General features: G+C 42.1%; 1 protein-coding gene across 7 annotated transcripts in view; it reads right to left on the bottom strand.

Annotated features, from left to right (window-relative positions):
* Positions 1-26,939, bottom strand: part of SLC44A5 (solute carrier family 44 member 5) — a 776,473-nt gene that overhangs the window by 396,899 nt on the left and 352,635 nt on the right. The gene's annotated exons all lie outside the window — the stretch shown is intronic.

Below are 26,939 nucleotides of genomic sequence, written 5' to 3' on the forward strand. Positions count from 1 at the left end.
TGGTTTCAATCCTTTTTATCGGACCGCCAACAGGTGATCTGGGCTCCACCGTTCTCCGCTGAAATGCCATCGCTAGAGGTTGGGGTTCCTCAAGGGTCCATTCTGAGCCCCACTATTTTTAACATCTATATGGCCCCTCTGGCGTTGGTAGCGGAGGCTTATGGGGCCCGGGTCATCTCATACGCTGATGACACCCAGCTCCTGTTTACATGCAGCAAAGGAGAGGCTTTTGACGGCGACAGGATCAAAGACTGTCTGAGTGCAGTCTTTGCGTGGTTTCAGCGGCACAGCCTGAAATGCAACTCGGATAAGTCTGAGTTGCTTTTCTTTGGCTGTGCCCCTGATCCGGGCTGGAAGTCCTGGTGGCCCCAGGACATGTTCCCCCCTGAGAAATTATTATTATTATTATTATTATTAACGAATTTAGTACCGCGCACGGTTACCAAGAGGCATCCCAGCGCTTATAGAGAATCAGAGCAAGCTGCCTGTATGGAACAGAACAGATCTGGAATTATTCTGGAAATAGATAAGTTTTCAGATGTTTCCGGAACCTTTGGTTCATCTTCCCAAGTGAAAAATCTTGGAGTGGTATTTGATGATGACCTCTCCTTCCGCCCCGATATTATGGGGATATCAGGGAAATGCTTCGGCATCCTTAAGATGCTGAGGAAGTTTCTTCCTTTGCTTTCCCTACAGTATCGGAAGACGGTAGTCCAGGCGCTAGTAGGGTCTCGGTTAGATTACGCTAATGCGCTTTTTGCTCCTGGCTAGACTGCAAATTGTCCAAAATTTGGCGGCCAGAGCCATATTTGGCCTGCCAAGGAGAGCCAGCGCCCAACTACTTCTAACTAGGCTGCATTGGCTACCTATTTCCAAAAGAATCAGATTTAAAATCCTTACGCTGGCCTTCAAAGCCCTTCACTCTGTCGGTCCTAATTATATCAGGAAGCGTACCGCTTTCTATGTGCCGCGGAGGACGTTGCGGTCAGCCGATTTGGCTAAAATGGAGGTGCCTATCGCCAAACGAGTTCGGATGGGAGGACGGTCTTTCCAACATGTGGCAGCTCGCCTTTGGAACGAGCTCCCTCTCTCCCTCCGCAAAGCTAAGAGTCTCCTAGCTTTCAGGAAAGAGCTGAAGACCATGCTCTTTTCTGCGTAATCACTGTGACTGTAGTGTTGCTGCCTCTGTGTTCTTAGGTTTCAGGTTCTCTTTGCCCTTGGGGTAGCCGTGCGCTCTAAAAGTACGGCCTTAACATAACATAACATAACCATTCCACCAATCAAGTGCATAAAAACACTGGCCACTCTGAGGCCGGTCATTGTGTAAGTGAGAAAGAAGCATTACAAGCTTGCAATTAAAGGGTCATTGATTTTATGAAATGGCCACATCACACATTGCAGTAGTCATTAATAGTTTCTTTTAACTTGTTAGCACTTTACATAAAATGGCCTTCATTGTGCCTCGAAAGGCCCAAACTCCTTGTATGACGCTACCACTTTTTTACGGGACGTATATCTTCGTTTGGTATTCCAAAGTTTGAAAATCAGCCCCAAATGTCATTAAATCCTGCATCCTATGCCATATAGAAGGTATTCTCATTTTTCAAGAGTCTTTTATCTCATGTCGTCATAGAAATGGGGCCCCTCCTCCCAAACTTCACTGATAGCACAAGAACAAGCCACCCAGTGTGGTTCAACACTCACAAGATTGTGCCAGCAATAGAGCTGACTTTAGCTTACTTTACGTGGAACTGCTAAGCCTTATCCTCTTTGATTTAAAACTGATTCATGTCGCCCTTTATTCTTGCTTCCACTCAGTTGATCAAAATGATAAGCAAGGAATCCTTCTCAAAGGCTGAAATGGTACAGTGTCTAAAGCAGACCACCAAGATGACTTACGGCACTTAGTTGCATAGGCACTATCACATATTGAAGACGCATTGGAGCAGTATCATGTACCGCTAACTAGTTTCCTAACAAAGGGGCACATTAGCAAGAACCTCGTTAAAATTATTGCCGCTAAAACTGCGATAATGGGCTTGATAATATGTGTTATAGAATTCCAATAGAAGCCCAAGTTGGATGTGCAGAACATCTAACCTGGGCTTCGATTGGAATTCTATAACGCATTTTAGCAAGCCCATTATCACCGTTTTAGCTGCAGTTTCCTGCTGCTAAAACGGCAATAATTTTAACGAGGTTCTTGCTAATATGAAACATAATCTTTTAATGCCAAAGTGCACAGAAGCAGCTCACTGGCCACACCTTCATGGGATCTCTTTTAAATATAAGGATCAGCCTCATGATGCTGAAATATTTAGACAAGAGGGTGACAGAAATTGATTCTTCTGAGAATACTATAGTCTTTCTGGCATATTTTGCAAACCATGTAAGCTTGAGTTTTTTTCCTTGACTGCACTATGACAAAGATGTCAAATCACCTACACCTGACTTGGAAACTTTCTTTCCATGTTGAGCCTATTAAGCCCACCTCACATTCTAAAACTGAATATAAAATCTTGTACGTGTCGAGGGCCCCACTCCAAGCCGGCCACATTTCCATGTTTACAGCTGCAATTTTTCCTTCTGACATAGATTTGCACTAGGATTACTTTTTACAGTTTCCATATGTGGCAATAATTTTATATTCATCAACTTTTGAAACCCTTAGCCAATTTAGTTTTTAACTTTTGACATATTTGTTCCCTTACTTGATGTGAACCTTTCTGTTTCTTACCTTTGTCTCTTTATTGTTGATTGATGCTGCTCAGACTAAGGGGCATGTTTGCAAGCACGTGGCAGAGTGCCAGTTAGCTCCAAAATTGCTACAGCCGCGCTCCATCACTTTAGAAATGCAGAGATGCATTTTATTTACAATAATCGGGCAAACCCCTGCATTTCTCACTGCAATGGCGCTACATTCAGCTGCCTAGTGCCAATGCAGGCACCATGGTGCAAGGGTTCCTGCGTTGAGGAAATTATTTTTTATGTGCTTGAAGGTGTCCCTTCCTACACATAAACAGAATGTTGATTTGTGACTCCCATGTGTGCTACACTGTGCAGCACACATAGAAGTTGCAAATCTTCATTATTTTAATGATTGTTTATGTGCACAAAAGTGTTCCTTCCTGCACATAAACAATCATTCATGGCAATTTCCTGTATCTATGTGTGCTGACAACATCAAAAATGAAGAGAAATATAGCACGTCCCCTCATTTTGCCACTTTAAGACCGGATTTTCCTTGGTCTTAATTTTGGCGCTGCCTCCTAATTATGTCACCCTTGTAAATAGGGGGCAGCATCAACATCAATGGGTGTTGTGGCAGAACACCCACAGCAACACCCACTGTCCCACCATTTCATGCTAAGTGCATTGTTAAAGGGGGCCTTTTTTACAAAGCGGCATTAAGTCACTTAGTGGCTTAACGCTGCCTTGTGAATAAGGCGAGGCACTATCACCACAGGAACGTCATTAAAAGTGATGTTCCTGTGGCAATAGGGGCTTGTAATATGCCCCTAAATTTCCAAAGGTGAGAGGATCTGTTTTCTTGAAAGAGGTTAATGTTTAATGGTGCATATAATCAAGTAGTACTGTTTCCCAGTCAGAGCTCTCATTCCCACAGACTGCTATTTAGATTCCTTACAGTAAATGAAATATAATTCAGTCTGACATATGAGCAGTACGCTATGGAAATATGACAATGTAACTTGATTGTGATTTTGTTATATGCATGGACCTCTTAGATTACGGTACCTAAATAGTAAATTAAGGTTCTTGTTTTAATATGTCCACAAGAACTAAGTGGTTTCCTACTCAGTGGGATTTTCCCGCCCATAGAAAATGAGACCTGTCATAATATGTCCACAGTTCCCATTCTCAGTAGGCTGCTAAAACCGGAGTGAGGCAGAAACAATATGTGCACCTAAATCCATACTATGTGTGGTATGAAATGACCACACCTCCAGGACTTTACTCCCCTTTGCCCATGTCAATCTACAGAAAAATATTGGTTGAAATGGAAAATGTGTTTTGGTTTCATAAAGCACACATTGCCATAGTATTTATTTATTTATTTATTTATTTATAGTGTTTTGTATAGCGCGAACAAGACCCGTGGGTATCAGAGCGCTGAACATAAAAAGATTACAGACTAGACAATTATCACATCAATTATAACAACAAACAGTTATGAGGTAGAAGCGGTATGGTAAAAGGGTGACTAGATAAAAGGCATTGAGAGGTGCATTAGTCTCAGCTTGTGTCATAGTCATATCTTCAAGCTCGTTGAGGTAAGGTTATATAACATTATCAATACAATTACCTATATAGTTAGCCATTAAGAGTTGCGTAGGTTTAGCTTGTCATAGTAGTCATAAACATAATAAAGTGAGGTAGAGGTTATATAGTTTGAGCTGTGAGATACAGTATATAAGCTCCCAAATATATGAGGTAGCAGTACAGTGTGTAGCCGAGGCTTGGACGGGAGTCTTTCATTTGTTTGATATTGAACTTCAAATTATTCATGATGAGTACCTCCTCTTTGGTGTAGATGTTCATATCAATAGTCTGTAGTTTCTCTACGTAGGGTATTTACTCATCAAGTGGCTCTTTAGTTCCCGTTTGAATGTTTCCGTATTTTGAATCTTCCTGATGTTTGGAGGGAGTGAATTCCACATTCTGGGTGCAGCTCCGGAGAAGGCCCGATCGTAGGTCCTTTTCTTGCGGAAGAAGGCCGGTCGCAATAGCAGCTCTTTGGCACTTCTGCTTGGTCTGTTGCCTCCCGAAAGTTTAATTTTCTTGGCTAGGTATCTAGGCATGTTGTAGTGAACCGCTTTGTGGGTAATACAGGCCATTTTCATTTGAATTCTGGCCTCGTAAGGTAGCCAGTTTAGGGCTTTCAGGTGGGGCGATATATGATCGAATTTCTTCGTTCCCGTGATGAGTCTTGCCGCTGCGTTGAGGCAGGCTTTTAGTGGTGCTATGGATGTCTTGGGTAGGCCAGCTAACGGGGTACAACCATATTAAATCCTCGAGATAACTAGCGATTGGGTGGCCAGTTTTAGATCCGCCTCAGAGATAAAGGGTTTTAGTTTTCTTAAATAGTTCAAATGGAAGCGGGCGCTCTTAGCCATTGAGTTAATGTGGGCTTTCATGTCGAGGTTCTCATCTAACGTGATTCCCAGTGATTTAGCTGAGTTAACTAGGGTCGGAGTGCAGTTTAACGCAGTCACCAATTTCACCCATTCCTTTACCTGAGGTTGGCTCCTTGTTGGTGAGATTAGCAGGAATTCAGTTTTGTGGGCATTTAGTTTCAGATGATTAGTTGTTAACCATTGCAACGCTTTCTTTAGTGTGTCATTCATTCGGTCGACGTCATCACGGGAGGCGATCTTTATATATATTTGCGTGTCGTCTGCATACATGTGATAGGATATCCGTGATTTTTGAAGAATCTCCGTAAGGGGTTCTACATATAAGTTGAATAGATCTGGGGATAGAGTTGAGCCTTGTGGGACCCCGATTGTGTTAGGGCATGGGGAGGAGGTTGCTTGGTTGATCAGGAATAGTTGAGTCCTGTTCTGTAGGAAAGAGTTGAACCATTTCAGTACGTTTCCGGACAAACCCATCCTGTCTTGAAGCCTGGTTATTAGTATTTCGTGATTTACCGTGTCAAAAGCTGATGACAGGTCTAGTAGGATCAGTAGGCATGCCTGATTTTGGTCTAGGGCTTGTAAGGCGTCATCAACAATATGCAGGATCGCAGTTTCAGTACTATGTCCTGTTCTAAATCCTGATTGGCCTCTGTCACTGAAGGGAACAGCTTTGTGCGTTAATGTTGTCCTTATTAAAGGGCAGAATACATCATTCACAGTGAAGCCAGCCAATGGCTGAAGTGGGCTGAGCCTTGGCCCCATGGTGTATGCTGTAGTGGGTGGAAGAAAAAGGTGAATGAGAAAATAACAGACCAATGGATGAAGAGTGCTACCTAAAAAAAACTTTAACTAAGTGTATTATATATATAATTTTAATAAAATCAAAAGGTTTTGCTTAATGTCAGATCTAATACTGAACTCTGTAGGCTGTTTTGATTGCTAATAGCGTTACTCAGTAGAGGTATTTCACGATTGAGGCCTTTCACATGCCTGTCAATAAAGTCCTAAATGAAATGAAAAAATAGACTAAATTTGTATTCAAACGCACACTTTACCTTCAGCAGATGAAAAATGTATGAGCACCACCCAAAGCGCACAAACAAGAACTTTGGCCACATTTAAACCCGTTGTGTATAGTTATTCATCGCAGCTATTAACAAGTAACTGATTCGTAGATTCGCTGACGGGCCGAGCTTTCAGTGGCTGGAAGGGGCGGGTCACCCCAGAGAACTGCCTGCGGATTAACACGAACGTGCTTCCATTTATCTCCTCTTGGCTGAAGGCGTAGTCGAGGGAGCAGTTCAAAGGCGAAACCTTTAGCCAGGCAGCAACCGTACCGAGCAGAGCCAAGTCAGATAACAAGTGCAAACAGCGCATAAACATTGGCTCTTTAGTCCCATACCTATTGAGGCACAGGTTACACTATTTGCACATTAATTCCAGGGAAACCAAACCTGAGGAAACATGCCTGCGTTCATATTGAGAGTAACCTTGAGACGAGGAGGATTATAAATGTTGCTTTTAATCGTTTACATCGTTTTCGCTTAGAATAAAACGGCCACAACGGGAACAAAGTGTGTGTGAAAGGTTTCAGCCACAACGGTAAAATGTTCTGCTCTGTTTTACACTGTAATGGGCGATGTTACAAGGTGGCCTCAACTGATTAGTGTGCACCAAGGGCACGCTGACCCAAAGAGGTCATTACAGAATGTAATAGTTTTACAGTGGCCTCTGACAGGCTTCAGACAGAAGCCAAGGCAGCGCTATAAATTGAGGGCTGAAGGCTGTGAGACAGGTTCAGCAACAGAGAGGAAAATACATGTTGCATACAAGAAAAAAAAGTTACAAAGAGATCACCAAATAGTTTTTTGGAAAGGCATGTAAGAAAAATGTAACATGAGAAAAGAAAGAATGTGGTAGTTAGACACTGTAAAGGACGAATGGGAGCATGCAGAAGGTGAAAGTAATGAAGGAAAGAAGGAAGGAAATAGCAAAGTGAGGTGCAAAGAAGGAAGGAAAGAGCAAAGTGAAATGAATGGTCGTTGAAAAGAAAAAATGAAGAGTGAGTGTAAAGATGGATGTTTGAAAGGATGAATAGAATAGGAAAGGATCAGTTGGTAGAAGGATGGAAGATAGGATTGATAGAGAGATGGATAAGTGGATGGAAAGGTGGACACAAGAGTGAAAGGATGAATGGCTAGAATAGTGAAAGGATGACAGATCTTTGTGTGAAGTGAATGGTCATTGATTGGATGAATGGATGATGGATGGATGGAATGGTAAAAAGGTGGATGGATGGGTGAAAGGATTGATGGATATGTGAACAGATGGATGTCATTTCAGTAGCTGGTTGGAATAATTAAAGGATTGATGTAAAAGTGAAAGGCTGATGGATGGGTGGGAGAGTGGCAGGATGGATGGACAGATGAGTGGATGCAAAGGTGAAGTAAACAAATATATTAAGGACCAGGCTTACTTTCTACGCTCGCTCAGTGTCATTAGAGTTTTGATTCAAAGTTGGGGGCATTTGAATTTTTTGGCTACCCCCCTTGAGTGTCACCCACCGCTGTATGTCCTGAAGTGCATAAGAGTCGAATCTCAGAGTTCAATGCACCGAAAGTCCCTAATGGCAAATCTTGCCCGAGTTGTGGGTAGCTCTTTCTATCTTCCAGCACTACGCTGGCCCTCTCATTTTCGCCTTATATGCAAAGGCAATCTCAAACCACAACCAATGCTTGGGACAGGCCTTCCTCAAAGCACGACTCAACTGAATCTCTTTTCCCTTCTGGATGACGACAATCACTACACATTTGATCTGGCACAGAACTACACAAAATAGCCTGCAGGTGGCTCATTCTTCACTTTCAGGGGCTTGTTTGGCTAGTTCTATGAAAGGTCGCCCCCACTCAATCATATATAACCAAACAGAGACCCGACTTGTTCTGAACAGTTAACTGTATTTTTAAGACATCTGGAATTTGTTTGACAAACCTTTAAACTTTCCACACAGGATAGGTTCACTGCCACTGGCCTGTTAGTCCAACAGTTCACTTTCAAATAAAACGTCAATGCACCACAATCCTTACACACATCAAAAGAAAAACTTTATAACCACCCAAAAAAATTGTGACTGGAAAAAGTGTGAGAAAGGTCAGAAAGTACCTCACGTCAGCATCACCCTGGGGGGCTGCTGGTTGGTACTCACCAGCTTGCCCACATATCATCATTGGTAACTTTCTTGACCGTGAGAAAAAAGAGTGTGTGTGTGTTCAAATTTCTCCAAGGTGAGAAATCACTTTTTTTTTTTTTTAAATATTTTTTATTGAAGTCTTGGACACAGAAAAGCATAACGTTAATTAACCCGAATGTACACAGAACATCAAAAATTAGAAAGCACACATATCACCATGACAGTAAATTTGAACAATGAAGATAAATACTGAAGGGAGATAGGGGAACACAAAGTAGAAAGGGAAAAAAAAAAAAACCCTATATGCCCTCAGGCTTAATTAACATCAATACAGAATGAACCCCATATCTTCTCGAACTTCCGAATCGACCCCACTCTTTGAGCATACACTTGTTCGCTGTTTCTAACTTTTTGCATTTTATAACGCCATTCGTGTATGTTGGGGCAATATTGCGATCGCCAATTTTGAAGAATTAATGATCTTGCCACAGCCATAGCGATATATATGAATTTAACTAAATGCCCTTCTAGCATTATTTCAGGATCGAATCCATACAAAATCATTTTATAGTTAACAGAAATTGGGATTTCGCACTGGTTTTGCAGAGACGTAAATATATTTTCCCAGAAAAGAACAATTTTAGGACATTTAGCAACCACATGCGACCAATTAGCAGAGTCATGCTGTAAACACCTATAACAATTCGAAGAGCATTCAGGATACATCTTATGAATTTTGACCGGGGTAAAATACAGAAGACATTTACTGAAAAACAGCATTCTGCGCCAATTGGCCCCTCTCAATGCAGAAAAATTCAACACATTAATTCTTTTCCATGCGGCGGGCGTTAGTACCATGTTTTCCTGGTCTAGCCATTTATTACTTGCTTTGCCACATAAATTCGGATCCCTGTTCATGGTTAAACGTCGTTTCCACTCCCCTGGCTTCCTTTCTAGTATTGACAGAAAAAGTTCAGTGAATAGTGAATCAGGGGGGGAAAGATGTGTGGGATCTAATTGAGAAAAACACCATAAATCAGCTTATATGAGCCCAGTAATATAAAATTGCCCTGAACCCGGGCCGTCAAATCTGACATCCTAATCCAGGTATCATTTTTTTAAAAATCATCCAGTTTCCTGAACCCTATTTTCTGCCATTTTTCTACTAACTCCAAATTAATATCCACCCCAAAGAATGAAAAAACTGAGCTAATGGGAGAGAATATATCGAGAAATGAGAGAGAGAGTGCCTCTTTAGAAGTGCTGTGCGTCTTTTAAAAAACAAGTGCAAAACCTTATACCTAACTGTTTTTGGTGATTTGAAAACTTGAAGCGGTGAGGGAATCTGAGCTTCTTTACAAATCAAATCATAGAAAAAATTGATAAAAAGTTGTTGGGTATTGTCCTTAAATCTAGTCAAAAATTGAGCCAAATAAGCATTATAATAGTCTTTCAGATTGGGAAGAGCAAGCCCTCCTTGTTCCTTATCCTCAAATAAAGTGTGCAAAGCAATGCGTGGTGTCTTTTTAGCCCATATAAAGGAAGAAAACAAAGATTCAGCCTTAGAGAAAAATGAGCCAGGCAGAGCGCAAGAAATAGTTGAAAATAGAAAGTTGAACAGCGGAAGAACCGACATCTTAATTAGAGCAACACGTCCCATAATAGTTAATGGTAGGGAATTCCATCTTTCAAACATTGCTCGGACTTTCTGCAGCATTGGTACAAAATTCAAACTATAAAGATCAGCAACTGAAGATGAAAACCATATCCCCAAGTATCTTTTTGGTTTATTATTAATGCAAGACTTTAGGTCGGGATGAATTACAGGCTTAATGCCCCCGCACACTATAATTTCAGTTTTTTTTTTATTTATCCTATATCCCCCCAGAACCTCAAACTCTTCGAAAATTTGTAGGGCCTGAGCTTGACATTGTATTTCTGGCCTAATTAGCAGGATTATGTCGTCTGCGTGAAGTTTGATTTTAGGCATTAAGTTAATAGGGGGAAGTAACAGTGGAGCTTTCCTAATTGCAGTAGCTAACAGCTCTATGAAAAAAGCAAATAATATCGGGGACAGTGGGCAGCCTTGTCTAGTGCCACTTTTCACCGAAACAAGTCCCACTGATTCTGTATTGATAATGATATTGGCCCTAGCCCCAGAATAAAGATTCCGTATTACATCTATTATTACATCTGGAATGCCGAAGTGCTGTAAAATAACAAAAAGTGTCTCCCATACCACCAAATCAAAGGCTTTTTCAGCATCAAATAATAAAATTAATGCTGGGATCTTTCGTGCTTCAAAGAAATCAAGAGCCTCCGTTAGAAAATGAGTATTGGTCAACAGCTGCCTTCCGGCAACAAACCCATTTTGATCTCCATGAATCAAATCTGCGGCAAAAGAATTAAAACGAGTGGATAATAGTTTAGTGGTAATTTTATAATCTGTGTTCAATAATGTGATGGGTCTATAAGAGTTCGGGTCTGTCGGGGATTTGCCCTTTTTAAGAAAGCTTACCACTGTTCCTTCCCGAAATGAATCCGGAACATGTCCGCCCATCAACATAAAATTTAATAGTTGTATAAAAAAATCTGCAAAGGTGTTGAAAAAAACTTAAAAAAATTCTGAGGGGAACCCATCATTGCCAGCAGCTTTCCCAAGTGGGAGCTGATGAACTACTTTCTCTACTTCCTCTCGCGAGAAGGGGATCACCATACTCGTTTGGTCAAATGAAGAAAGAGTGGGAAGAGATTGTTTTTCCAAGTACATCAATAAATTTTGATGGTCTATGGATGCTTGGGTATCATAAATTTTCTTATAATGTGTGACCATAATATCGCCAATTTCAATTGGATCCGAAGTGTTTCTAGAAGTCTCAGAAGAGTACAAAGAATGTATTAAATTCGACGAGGCTTGTTCTCTGGCCTGCCACGCCAAGAGTTTGCCAGTAAAATTACTTTCTTCATAGATTTTTTGAGAGCTCTTACGAAAAATCTCCTCACTCTGAGTATAGAGCTCCTGCGAGAACTCTCTTTTGGCCGCAATTAATTGGTCATATAGCGATCTATCTAAGTTATATTGCATACGTATGGTCAGATCCTGTATTTTCTGTTGAAGCGCTTTATTCCTGTTCTTGGCGGCCAATGAATCGACTGCATCTCTCCCAATGACTAGCCCACGGATATATGCCTTCAGAGAGTCCCAAACATAGTTGAGGGGGGCTGTACCCACATTCCGTGCGAGAAAATCTGAAATTTCTGTTTTGATACCCTCCTCCAAGGTGAGAAATCACAAAGAAGAATAAATCATAAAAAGAGTGTGTAGATGCACCATCAGTGCTTGTGTCACTCAGTGCCCGCTGGTCCCCGTGAGAAAAGAAACAAAATGCAGTTCTCAGAGTTTAAAATGGGGTAAGAAACACTTGCAAACCCTAACTTTATTGGGTGCTGTGAGCGTCCCCTATTAAAAAATAGCGTGTATTTGACCAGTTTCAGGAGCAAATGGCCAACATGTTTCATTGCCAACCTATTTAGGCAACTTCATCCGGACTGATGGGGAAACCAGTCTTCAACTCACTTATGAATCACACTGGACCTGTGGTTGTATGACAGCATTAAAGAGGAGAGCGTGTCTATGAAATGAAAGATGGGAAACAGCTTGTCATGAGATGTGAATTGAGTAGGTCACTGGAATACACTGCAATTGAGCTCAGTCAGGGACCAGTTTATATTTAATATCACATAATCTTTCTGAGGCTTGTCTAGAATAATTCAGTAACTCCCATCTCTGTTCAGGTAGGCTTTATTCCCAGGAGACTCATTTCTGACAAATCTTATTATCTTTTGATAGTTGGAGCTATGATGAATCCTCTCAATTACTGCTGGAAATGGTTAGTTCGGAAACTTGTTCAAGTATTAGAAATGATATGATTGAGAAAGCTGCATGACTGCCACTGAACCAAAATAATACATGTGAATCTGTTACTTTCTGTGGGTAGGTATTGGTATATTGTGAAAGCACCTAACATTGACAACATGGTCGCTATTTTTTGTTATAGCAATCTATATAATCTGTTACAAGTTTGTCCTGAAAATGTTAGAATACATCCATGTGTAATCTATGTGAGGCTTGATATTGTGAACTGTGTAATGTGGCACTTTAAGTCAGAAATCATGTTTCATGTTGTTGAATGTGTATGGCGAGGTTTAACTTAAGGCAGTACTTTAACTGTGGACTTTTCTATCTTTTAAGGTTTTATATTTTACCCAGTATTACAACTGTGTCAACTTTAACTTTCTCCTAAATGTGGTTTTTAGGTCTCGCCTAGGCAGTGCTTACGCTGTCTCCTCGAGACATGCTGTATTCAGGATATGTGAATAAAGCTCCATATTCTTCCGCCCATCCTTTCAATTGGCTCCTTCTGTGTCCTTTGTAAATGGTGGCTTTTCATTGGTTATTAGGCTTTGTAGTCCCTCCGTAACTCCCTGTCTCTTTTTGTAATCTCCCATGAGGACACCCCCTCAACCTCAAGGCACTATATTCTTAAAGGCCTTCAGACAGGACACTCACTTGGTCCTAAACAAGGTTAGCAGTGATTACTTTACTCGCTAGCACATCTCACATTTATATTAGACCTTCAATAAATTTCCCTTCATCAGCTCCACATAGAGTACAAGCTAATCCGGAATTAATATAAAAATTATTTTGTCACATTTCAAAGCTACTAATTGTATATATTGATGTATTGTGGTAAGTGTCTTCCATGCAATGCATTATGGATAGGTTGGATTTACCACATCCTAAAAGTTTATGATGCTCACTAGGGACATCTAGGTGCAGTTTGCAAATGCACCTTTACATCTCATCCAAAATTAATATAATCATTGTTTTGTCACATTTCAAAGCTGTTAATTGTATATATGGACATAGCTATTTGAACGTATTTGTGGTACTCTCTTGCATACAATGCATTAGGGGAGTACCATATATGACCAAAAGTTTGATGCTCACTAGGGACCTCTACTGCACCTATATCTGTGGTAGATCTTCTATAAATATCCCTCCATCAGCTCCACATAGAGTACAACCTAATTCGGAATTAATACAATCATTCTTTTGTCACATTGTAAAGCTACTAATTGCATATATTGAATGTACTGTGGTACTGTCTTCCATGCAAATCATTATGGAGAGGGTGGATTTACCATATCTTCAAAGTTTATGATGCTCACTACTGACATACATGTGCAGCTTGCGGTTCTGCACCTACACATTTCACAATTATATTAGACCTTTTATAAATTCCCCTTCATCAGCCCCACATAGAGGACAACCTAATCCGGAATTAATATAATAATTATTTTGTAAAATTTCAAAACTAATTATTGTGTATATGGACATAGCTATTTGAATGTACTCGTGGTATTGTCTTTCTTGCAATGCATTATGAGAGTATCATATGTGACCAAATGTTTGTGATGCTCACTAGCTTCCTCTAGGAGCAGTTTGCAGTACTGGCAGTGCTGGCGCCTTGCTTACTAGGGACCTCTAGGAGCAGCTTGCTGTACTGCACCTACCACATCTCACATTTATATTAGACCTTCTATAAATTTCCCTTCATCAGCTCCACATAGAGAACAACCTAACCTAATGTGGAATTAATATAATTCTTTTGTCACAATTTAAAGCTACTACTTGTATATATGGACATAGCTATTTGAATGTACTTGTGGTACTGTCTTGCATGCAATGCATTATGGGTAGGATGGATTTACCACATCTTAAGAGTTTATGATGCTGACTACAGACCTCTAGGAGCAGCTTGTGGTGCTGCACCTAGACAAGCACAAGACACACAATTTATGGAAGGAATGCAGAACAAATCAAAATATTCACCCCTAGTCAAGAGATCGGGGTTAAATCCATGATTCTTGTGCTCACTATGCCACCCCAGTTTTAACCTGGCCATATGCAAATCAGTCTTAACTTTGTGCCTCATGGGAACAGTCCAGCTCGAACTGCCAAGCCAGGATGTCCCTGGACCGGAAACAAGCATCCTATGACCGGTTTCGGGGTTTCACCCCTCTTCAGCCACGATAGCTTGATTCGAGTGGCACAGTGAGACCAGGACCCACATCTGGGCATACCTGGCGCACTTAGGGGGAGAAAGCAAAAGACACACAATTGATGGGAGGAATGCAAAACAAATCAAAACATTCACCCCCAGTCAAGAGATCTGGGTTAAATCCATCATTCTTTTGCTCACCATGCCACCCCAGTTTAGACCTGGCCATATGCAAATCAGTCTTGACCCTGTGGCAAAGTGAGCAAGGGACCCACGTCTGGGCATGCCCAGACGTGGGTCCCTTGTTCAGATGCTTGTTTTTTCGGTGGAGGGAAGACATGGCTTGGCAGTTTGTGCTGGACTGTTCCCATGAGGCACAGGGCCAGACTGATGTGCATATGGCCATGTCTGAACTGGGGTGGCAGAGTGAGCTAAAGAATGATGATGGATTAAACCCAGATCAGTTGCCTGGGGGTGAGTGCTTGCAATGTTCAACACTCCGTCCATCATCCTCTTTGGTTTTGCTTTGTGTGCCGTAAGTTGGCAGCGTATGCCCAGTCGTGGGTCCTTGCTCACTTTGCCACTTGGTTCAAGCTAGCCTGGCTGTTGATGGCTGATTAGCCAGAAACCGGTCCTAGGATGCTTGTTTCCGGTCAAGGGAAGGCCTGACTTGGCAGTTCGGCCTGGACTGTTCCCATGATGCACAGGGTCAGACTGATTTGCATTCGGTCATGTCTGAATTGGGGTGGCGGAGAAAGCTAAAGAATGATGATTGATTAAACCCAGATCAGTTGACTGGGGGTGAGTGCTTCCAATGTTCAACACTCCCTATATCATCCCCTTTGGTTTTGCTTTGTTCGCACTCAGACAAGCGGCGCTGGTGCCTTCCTCACTAGGAACCTCTAGGAACAGCTTGTGGTACAGCACCTAGACATGCAGTGCTGGTGCCTTGCTCACTAGGGAGCTCTAGGAGCAGTTTGTGGTACTGCACTGAGACATACAATGCTGGTTCCTAGCTCACTATGCAATCATTTGCAATGCACTAGGTCTTGCATTACTGAAAGTATGAGCTATTGGCGTTGCAATATTATTTGCAACACCAATACCTTAAAATCAATAATGTGAGATCTATTGCACTGCAAATGCTTGATCACGAAATGTCAAGAACTTCTTACCCATCTCCCTGCTCCCGTTTCCGGTGAAGGTCATCGAGAAGGCTGTCAACAAACAACTGACCAGATTCCTCGAGGAGAACAGAATCCTGGACCCCTCCCAGTCTGGGTTCTGCAGTAACCACAGCATTGAAACTGCCCTCATCGCCCACACCGACGATATCAGGAACCTGCTAGACAACGGAGAAACCGTGGCCTTCATCCTCCTGGACCTGTCAGCCGCCTTCGACACGGTCTGCCACTGCACACTATGAACTCACCTCCACGACGCCGGGATCCAAGAGAAGGCCCTGGACTACGCCACCTCCTTCCTCTCTGGCAGAACACCCAAGCTTCCGCCTCCCCCGTTCCGCTCAGAAGCCACTGAGATCATCTGCGGCGTACCCCGGGGCTCATCCCTCAGCCCAACGCTGTTCAACATCTACATGGCACCACTCGCCCACGTCGCACGACTGCATGACCTCAACATCATCTCCTACGCCAATGACACACAGCTGATCCTCTCCCTCACCAAAGACCCCCACACCGCCAAAACCAACCTCCACGAGGGAATGAAGGCCGTCGCAGACTGGATGAGAAACAACCGACTGAAGCTGAACTCGGACAAGACGGAGGTCCTCATCCTCGGATCCACCCCCTTGGCCTGGGACAACTCCTGGTGGCCGACCGCAATAGGAACAGCTCCAACACCCACCGACCACGCACACAACCCTGGGGTCATCCTCGGATCCAGCCTCTCCATGACGAAGCAGGTTAACGCCGTCTCTTCCTCCTGCTTCATCACCCTCTGCATACTCCGCAGGATCTACAAGTGGATCACCACCGAAACAATAAGGAAGGTCACCCAGGCCCGCGTCAGCAGCAGACTGCCAGAAACACCCTCTAGGCAGGAGCCTCGGCCAAACTCCTGAAAGTGCTCCAACACATCCAGAACGCCTCCGCACCGCTGATCCTCGACATCCCTCACTGCAGCCACATCACACCCCACCTGATAGACCTGCACTGGCTCCCCATCAACAAGAGGATAACCTTCAAGCTTCTCACCCACGCACACAAAGCACTCCACAACACCGGACCAGCGTACCTCAACAGTTGACTCAGCTTCTACACCCCCACCCGCCAGCTCCGCTCCGCCGACCACACCCTCGCCACTGTCCCCCGCATCTGAAGAGTGACCGCCGGCGGCAGAGCATTCTCTCACTTCGCCGCCAAGACATGGAACACACTCCCCATCCGCCTACGGCAGACCCAAGAGCTACTAACCTTCAGAAAACTCTTCAAGACCTTGCTCTTCAAACAGTAGCAGCATTCCCCCTCCTCTTAGCACCTTGAGACCCTCACGGGTGAGTAGTGTGCTTTACAAATGCTTGATTGATTGATTGATTGAGTCATTGAATTTTATAGATGTCTGTTAATCAATTTTAGATTATTTAGCATATACAGTGAGTGTGCCACATCTCCTACACAGTTTTGGTTGATGTTCACAAACATAGAGGAATGTTTTTTGTTTTTTGTAACCAACCAATGCTTGTGGCATGTGTGTGTACATGTGGTATGTGTGTGACAGATGAGCCTGCCAGGGTATAGGCTTCACCTACGCTGAGTATTTCCGTATTTTAATTTGTGATGTTCCGAACTAGTGGTGTTTTCAGCCACTAATGTTTTAAGTCATTTGAGATAAGTGTAAAAATATATACCTAGAAACAAGGCAAATGCACACAGCTGTGTCTCCCATAGTTTGCAAAGCATTATTATAAGTTTGTGAAAACACACGTACTAAAATGCAAACCTTGGCACTTGGCACGAAAGAAACTAAGCACAGCGTGACTTATTTACAAGCTACTTGCACCGCTGGTGCGTCACTTTTAAAATGGGACAAACTGGACTCACTGGTGGTGCTAGGGGCTTGTAAATAAGCCCCAATGGGTCTGAAAAATCTTTAAGCATTTTTTAACCTCTTCACTCAGAAAGTTGACATGTCGCATCATCCAGTGAGTAACACTGATGCTATTGTGTGTTGGTCTATCCAGATACTAGGAGACCAAGCTGGTGGGACACTGTCTCCAGTGCACCTCACTCCATTATTGGTTCCTAGCTATCAGTAAGCAATACAACCTTTTTCACCATTCAATATAGCACCATGAGATGATATAATTCAAGTAAAGTTCACCCACATGGAGCCTGATATTGTGGCAGCTTTAGGACCCTGTAGGATGCAGGGTATGGGTTCCGGCCCTGCTGCAAATACACATGGTCATAATGAGTACCATTACAGTTGGGTAACAATAAACATATATTTTTGTCAATAGCACCAAGGGAGGCCTTGACCTGAACATGCACTGTGTATGATTGTTATGTCAGGTCCTATCATGTTGTGATATGTTATATTATGTTATGTTACATTATGGGCTCACACATTTGTTGCTCTTGGATGAAGTGTTAACAGCACAAAAACAAACAAGAGATGTTAGATGTCATTTCACCAGAAGTGAGCTGAGCACAGAAGTTATGCTACCATACTGATGGTGCACAAATATGCCTTAGCTTTAATATTTTCAGTTTGCGCAGATATCTATACGCTTGTAACATCATCCATAAATAGTACTTGAGAGGATTTAAAGTTCAAGGTCATCTTTAAGGCGATTTATATTATCAACAAAAGATGGAAACGATTACATTTGATAAAAGAGGTTAAATAAATTATATGCATATACCTCATGGTACCATTGCACAGCCATTCACATGAGGCTTTATACTGGTCTACATAAAAGTGTACCCTTTAGGAGATGGTACATTAAACATTTTTTGTATAACAGAAGAGTCTGTATTTTGCTTTTTCATTCCTGTAAAGTGCACACACAATCAGAGCATCTACTCTAAGGACAAAGTGTTAACTCACTACATTGACAAATCACACTGGGGTTTAATTGCATTTAGAGATGTCCTTGAATGATATCACTTTTAAATTGAGTTCTTTAATTGACTGCCAAGATAACAAAATACAGTTTTAAATGTAAATTTTTAAGTCAGGCGAGTTGTGCTTTGCTGTTTAAAGAGTAACTGATTATTAGGTCCTTTCCAGAGGTTTGCTGCATAATGGAAACAATGTTCCAGCATCATAAATTGGATATGTAAATGCAGGCAAAGCAAATATACAGTTCATTTAGTACCTAAAATAGGGATTGTATTTGTTTACCCAAAATGAGTTCTCTATCAAAGCTAGTCATAAAAACATCCCTTATAAAATTAAGCAAACATAATTATCACTTTTATTTACATTAGACTAAAAGACACAACGAAGAGCAAAATTAGTTTTTTATATACTTTTATCCTACTTTAGCAAAATACTTTACCAAATTGATACTTGTATCTAGAAAAACGTCTTTGCACCAATGAATTCTCTCTAGATCCAAAGATACACAGTACTATTTACAAGACAATTAACTGTAAAATAACTTTACACATGTACTTATTCCAAAAACGTGAACAATAAATTCAAGGCTACAAGAATTGCACTTTGCTGATTTCTTTTTTCTTAAGATGACAGGAGTGTAGTAGAACAATATTGCCCAATCAACACTTTGCTCATTATACATGTGCAACAATTAACTTTATTCAATGACCCTTTCCTATATTCACATCTATAAGCCGGAGGTATATGTTGACATTTATATGGTCTATAATTCTGTTGAATTTCTCCTACTGCCAGCTTCACTTTCTATGAAGTTTGATGGGCAGTACACCAGTGGGGTGAATAATGTGCCTTAGTTGATTGCTGTATATCATTATATTTAAATGCTGGAATCCAGTTTTCACTTTAATGAATTATTAACTCTCATTGTCCTTAAAGCATTTCAATATCTAGGGCCTTGTTTAGAGTTTGGTGGTTGCAGGGCTGTGAAAAAATGAATTATTAGTTGAGATGGATGGTAGTCCAATGAAAGTCAAAAATCATCAGAGGAGCAAGGCAGCAGACTGTGGCCAAGAAGGGTTCCATGAGGCCATATAGCCATTGGACAAGGTCCCTGTGAAGTGACTGACATTGAAGAAATCTCCATGTGGGAGAAATTCAAAATTCGCACCCCAAGAAGGTACCTCAGCTGTCAGATACTTTTGACGCTTTTGAACGGTGAAGATTCGTACCGTCGGAGTCACTTTTTTAGACCACAGATTCCTTCAGCAGGGCAAGACTGAACGCTATAGCCGAACAGGGCTTCACAAGGCCAGTGAGCCTTTTTGCAATGTCCCACTGAAACAGATTTGCTACTGCAGAAAAGCTCAGAGTGGGAGCAATTTGAATCTTTGGCCAAGAGGCAACCCACCTTCATCTGATTGACTTGGCAGGTTTGTCCTGGTCCTCAGCAGGTCTTTGGAACTAGAAAGTTTATAAGTTCCAGGTTTATCAGGATGTTAGGAGTAGTACACTTTGACACAGTCAAGGGATCTGGGACCTTAGGTACAATACTTGGGAGTCAATACTCACTCCAGCAGAAGCTACTAAAGGGGTCTAAGGTAGGTCCTGTTGGAAATGGTCAGCAGGGATCTTTAGGAAAAGGCACTTCTTTCAGCCTCATGTGTCCCTGTATCTTAACAGAAGGTCAGACAAATTACCCTTTGAGTTCACTCTTTGTCCTGGGTATAAGTGGTAGGAGTTCCAGCCCCACATGTCTCCTCACAGATCTAAAGAGCAGGTCCAGTTCTTCTTCTGTCTTCCACAGGTTGAGAAGTGTTCTTAAGAGGGTGCCCATGGTGCCACAATTTACCAGGCACTAGGCTGGGTGCTGCAGTGACTCCTGGCTATTCCTTCACCTTTAGGAATTAAGTTCTCTAGCATAATCCTAGCCACTTTTACAGCATTTCCTCTGTGAACTACTGCACCCAATCCAACAGTACACCTCTGTATCAAAATACAACATGGCAGAACATTTCTTACCCCGTGGAGAGCTCCTCTACCTTCCCTATAAGTGTGGCCAAGGAAATGAGTAAACCCTCCTCTGTGGTCACCCAAAACTGGTTCTGTAGCATAGCTCACCTCCCACTGAGATTGGGATCTGGCTGACTACAAGGACAACATGGGCAGGTCCAGGTGTCTGCAACATCTGCATGTGACAGGGTAGGCCCCTTTAAAGTTAATTAAGTTCCTTGACCCTGCCTAGATGACCACCATGTCAGAGGAACAGAACACATCCCCATACCCAAATCCTTTGTTTCAGCTCTGAGCATGCTCACGCCTCATCATGGGGTTATTCAGCTCCTGGGGGAAAGTTGGAAGTTCAAGCAAGCTTCTGAGGGCTTTAGGCAGGTAAAAAGTACCTTTTGGAAAATATTTAATATAAATCCTATTTTACAAGTGAACTGGGCTTGTAATAAATATTTTAAAAACTCCAAGAATTAACTTTGAACCTGTTTCCTAAGCTGAGATAACATTATTTAATTCTTATATTGCATCCCTATGATTTCCTATAGAACAACTAACCCTGCTACAGTGAGAATCGCTTTTGGAGGCTTGTCACTATAAGGCAGTGGTTTACATTAATCATTTACATGTCCTACTTTTAAATATAATGCTGTCTGCATTATTAGGCGTTAAGGCATGCCTAAAGGTAAAGTGATAATATTTAAAAGGAGGGTTCAGGTCTGTCAGAAGGGGTTATTTTGACAGGTCGAATTTGCAGTTTTAGACCAACACAGGCAGACTACAGTAGTAGGTCTGAAGACCTGTTTTGCATTGTCACACTAATATTAGTGCAATGTGTGCTGCAGTCAACTGGTGATAATAACCTTACATGCCCTGGCTGAACTTTGTGCCATATACCAGGGACTTATAGGAAAGTTAAATATTTCAGTTAGGACTATATCCAATTTTGCCTTTTTTAAGCAGAGCACGTGCACTAAAGCCTGATTAGCAGGGTCTTATTGCATAGATTAAAAAAACACAGGAGCACTAGTCCAGAAAATAGGTCTGATCATGCAGAAAGAAGAGGTTCCTACTAGGACATCTACCAAAAAATGTTAGCTTTCCCAGCTGCCCAATTTAGAGTGTATGTGGCCTGCCGACTCTGAAGAAGAAACATATATAACCTGATATGAGCCCTTCAAAAATGTTAAGGTATATAATGAAAGACTTGATAATAAAAAGTTGATCACCAAAACAAAATATACATTTTTTAAATATCTGATGATGTATAAAACAAACATAAAAATGTTTGAAAACAGAAAGGAGATATATATTGCAGAGAAACATTAGGTTAAGAAACATCAACAACAAAAACCCTGAAGACCTGTTCTGTGTTGAATAAAAAAAGCTGCAATTGAATGGCTACAGAAGAAAAAGGACTTCGGCTATATAGGGTACTGACCTTTGCATTCTTCCAATATTCTTATTTTTCTCGGAAGTAAGCCCACTCTTAGGGGCCTGACCGCACCTACAATTAAGTTAGTTACTTCGTAATCTCAAACAAGCAGTATTACCTCTACAAGGGGTACATATTAAATATCTATATTTTTAACTATTTCAAAAAGAGTGGCCTCTCTCCTGTATGTAACTACTTTCCTTTCAAATGTAAGAAGCATTAGTTCTTTGCTGGTCATTTCTGGACAATGTCTTCATCTTTTATACAATTTTCTTCCTGCAACCCATCATTGGCTTGGAAATGTTTTTTTACAGAACAAAACTACCTAATTATATTTGTTGGTATTTGTATAATGCTCAGTACAATGCTTTTTGAGTTTGATCTTATTTGCAAGCCATAAAAGAAATCTTTAATACAGACAAGCTGCTACCAACTTGTACTGATATTCATTGGAAACTCTTCTTATTGGCCGCCTTATTCTCATGCGAAGGTGTTTAGGTTTTATTTGATAAAACTCTGATCCCTTAATAATCCATTCAGCAACAACAAGCTTATTGGTGAATTGCATTCTGCATAAGCATGGGCGGAAAATCCGTTTCGCTCGCGGATTTTGCGGATTTTCGGTAAATTCGCAATCCGCGAGATTCGCGAATCTCCCGCAAAATCCGCAAATCCGCGAGCAGCGGATTTTTTGTGGCTTGCTCGCACTGTTCGCGTGAGTTCGCGGCTTCCCAGTACAACTTCGCGCCCCGCGAATAAGCGCTAAATTGCAGAAATACGATCTTAGCAAAACTGAAACTACTTACCAGGTTCAAAAGTTCAGGCTCATCATTAGTAGCCATTTCCTGTAGTGCTTCCTGAGGTGCCCCTCCAGAGTTCAGTTGCCAGTTGCAACTATTATGTGACCCTGCTCTGAACCTCAGAATAGTTACACATATGCCACAAAGGTCCTGAATTACAGCTAAGGGGGACAAGCAGGAGCCAGGCTGGAAGTTCAAATCCATTAATCAGCCCCTAATTCATTATTGTCAGTTGGGGCAGGGCAGGTGTTGTAACTAATTTTGCAACAATGAAAGCACTTAGCAAGTGCAAAAGATCACTAATCAGGAAGCACTAAGGAAGCAGGTGCCAGCTAAAAAAATATTCTGTGACACATTAATCAGCCCCAAATTAATTCAGGTCACTTGAGGCAGGGAAGGTGTACTTTGCTTTGCCACAATAATGTACACTGACTGGACAACCAGAGGGTGCTGTGATGAAACAGAGGGTGGCATGGGTGGGCCAGAGGGTGGCATGAGTAGTCAGAGAGTGGCAGTGGTGACAGAGAGTGGCAGTGATGAAGAAGAGTGTCCCAAACAGGCTGGACACGTAGAAACAACAAGTTCGCAAAACTTGCGACCCGACAGGTAAGTTCGCGTTTTGCGAAATTGTACAAAACCCTCGCGAACAGGCAGAAACACGCGCGAACACAAAAAAAAATCCGCAAATTCGCGAGAATTCGCGGATTTTGCGAATTGCGAGTTCACAAATCCGCAAAATTCGCGAACGCGAGATTCGCAAAATTCGCCCATGCTTAATTCTGCGGTCTTCCCAGGACCGTCTACTAGAGTCTCAAAGAGAGCAAGGTCCAAGCTACTATCTCTCTTGTACAGCCTAATCTTGATTACGCCTATGGCCTCTACCACTGATCATCTTTATCAACTATGAAAAGACTACAACAGATTCAGAACTCTGCTGCCAGACTACTCCTACATGTAAAGACATAAGCTCCCATCTCCCCTGCCTTGAGAGACCTGCATTGGTTACCGGTTGCCAGGAGGGCTGCCTTCAATCTGCTTTGTATCACCCACAAAGCAATACATGAAACAGGACTGCTTTTCATTAGGAAAAAAAATCATCAAATACATTCAAAAAAGGAACCTCCACTCAAGATTGGCACCTTGTCTCAAAACCCCATCATATAGGAAAAAGCCCATTGGTGGTACATCTTTTCAAGCAACCAACCTATGGAATTTATTTCCTCCAAACATAAGGTCCACAGATAATTATCTTATCTTCAGAAGACTACTCACGAGTTGGCTGTATCCTACATAACCACCATACTCAAACACTAATGTACAGCATATTCATATTAATGTAAGCATGTATAATTTGATTACATGTATGTATCTAGATATGGGTATTTCTTTGAACAAATATGTATAATAGCTATGGTTTTTAAAATATATAGATATTCTTCTGCTCTGCTTAACGAATGTATATATTACTTATGGTTAAATATATAATTTATGCTTAACATGTTTATAGGTGACAAAAATTGCCCAGAGGTGTCAAAGCAATGCAGAAAGCGCCAACAGACAAACATGTGTAAAAGGCTCACAGTGATAGGTTGGTGAAAAGCCAAGTCTTCAGGGCCTTACTGAAGAGAGAGTGAGACTCCAGAAGGAAGGGTATTCCAGAGCATACCCGCAGCACAGGAGAAGGCTCCAACCCCCCACCTTACTCACGTAAACCTGGGAACTACCAGCACATTTTTACTGGCAGATCTTAACTGCTTAGTACGAGCGTATCTTTGAAATATCCTTCTGAACCAAGGTTATCAAAAGCCTTGTGAGTGAGACAGAGAGCTTTAAATAGGATTCTCCGGCCAAGACCGAGCCAATGCAGCTTGCTAATAGTAGCCGAGACAGAATGGTGTTTGGGAAGGCCCATCATCACCATGGCCGCTGCGTTCTGCACCAGCTGTAGTTGACGAACAAGTCCTCTTTTGATACCCAGATAAAGGGCATTACAATAGTCCAGTCTGGACAACACAAGGGCAACAGCTGCCGGATTTCGGAAGGAAAAACATAGAAACTGGGAAATCTTCCTAAGAATCCTGATAGTTCCAAAGCAGGTGGACACCGTTCTACTGATCTGGGGGCCCAGGGAAAGGGATTTGTGAATTATAATGGCGAGATTTCTTGCTATGGACCCTGGGCAAGGGCAAGGCCCAAGCGTATCGGGCCACCACGCATCTGACCAGATATCCTGTTGGTTTCCAAAGATCAAAGTTCAGTTTTGTCTCCATTAAGTCTAAGATAGTTCTCTACCATCCAGGAGGCCACTGCCTGCATGCAATTTTAGTCGCTGTTGCTTCTATGGTGTTGGTGGTAGACACCATATTTTGGGTGTCATCAGCATATGATAGCACCTCCAGCCCAAAGGATCTTACGACCCTGGCTAGAGGGGCAACATAAATGTTAAAAAGAGTCGGGCTCAATGAGGAGCCCTGGGGGACTCCACAAAACAATTGATTGGGGGCAGAGTAAAATTGATCCTTCCTAACTATTTGTGACCGGTCAGTAGGGAATGAGTTAAGCAACTTCAGGGCAATGCCCCTAACCCCCATTTTCTTAAGCCTGCCCACCAGTCTCAAAGGAGATAGGGTATTCAAGGCTGCTGTCTGGTCCAGGAGGATCAGTAGTGTGGTATGACCAGCATCAACCTGACCTCGGATGTTGTTAATTACAGAGGTTAACACTGTCTCAGTACTGCGCTCACTTCTAAAACCATGCTGCGAGCTATCGTGCAGCAGATGTTCCTCCAGATAGGAACTGAGGTGAGAATTCAAATGTTTCTCCAGAATTTTTGCTGGGACAGGTAATAGAGAGTTGGGGCAATACTTGTTTAACTCAGAGGAGTCCATAGAGGGCTTTATTAAAAGGGGTTTGACCACCACAGTCTTCCAGGAGATGGGGTACTGCCCAGATGCGATAACTGCATTAAGTATTGAGGTACGGTGAGGTACAATAACCTCCCTTCCTAGTGTCAAAATCTTTAAAGGGCACAACTCCAATGGGGAACCAGACTTGATTCCACTTAGAAGATGACCCTTATCCTCTTGCAGTAGAAGAGGGAAGTTAAGTGGATTATCTGCCTTCACATGGGTTACAGGGAAATTCGAAGAGAGGATGGGGGTGTTGGAGGATCTACATTGAATGCCTTAGCGTTGAGGAATTCCAGGGAAGAATATATTTCTGTGATCTTGAATCGGAAAAAACTAAACTTGCCATTCTATGACAGAGGTCCTGGGAGGTGTTAGTGTGGGCCAGGGCTGAAGGGGCAGAAAGAGACTTAATTACATTAAAGAGCTCCCTTGAAGACCTTAAGGATTCTGTCACCTTGGACTAGAATAATAATCTTTCCTCTTTGATGGCACTTTTATATTCCCTTAGTCTTTGTTTGTGCAGATCTCTTTTGGCAGGATTGAGATCAAGGTGCCAAATCCTTTCTTGATGTTGGCATGCTTGCCTAAGTTTCCTTAGTCTTTCTGAGAACCAAGGGGCAGAGGGCTTTTTCTAGCCACATAATGCTCCTTAAGAGGGGCTAGGAGGTCCAGGCTGCTAAATCCAGTTGGAAAACTCGATGTATGACAAATTAGCATCCGAGTGAGGGAGCCATTGATGGCTATTGAGTGTGTTAAGAAGGGTCTCCTTACTAATAAGGCTGAGGTTTCTCTTCTTCTCCACCCTCTTTTTATTGTTAGGAGCTATATGGGATACCGAAATCTAAAGTTTAAAAGGAATAGCGTAATGGTCAGACCAGGAGAGGTGAATAGGTTCCTCAACCATAATCTGGGCATTGTTACAGAAGATGCCATCTAATATATGTCCTGCCTTATGAGTGGGGCTCATAATCAATTGAGATAGACCACAACAGTTCATAGTTTCTAAAAAGATTTGCGTTTCTTTACATGGGGGCCTCTCCAGGTAAAAATTTAAATCCCCAGAAGTGTAAGATTTGATATTATCAAATATGGTTCAATTAGTTGCTAAAATCCTGGCTAAACAACACTCTCGGTCCTGGTTGGCGATAGGTCACAACTCCAATGAAGCTTTCAGTCGGGAGAACCTTCAAGGAAAAATATAGCGCCTGGTACAGGTTGGAAGAGGTAGTGAGTGGCTCAGTATGGCAGGAGAAGACATCTTTGTACAAGATGCCCAGGCCCCCACCCATTCTCC

This window comes from Lissotriton vulgaris, chromosome 1_1 (assembly GCF_964263255.1).
Source record: "Lissotriton vulgaris chromosome 1_1, aLisVul1.2, whole genome shotgun sequence".
Classification (NCBI taxonomy): Eukaryota; Metazoa; Chordata; class Amphibia; order Caudata; family Salamandridae; genus Lissotriton; species Lissotriton vulgaris.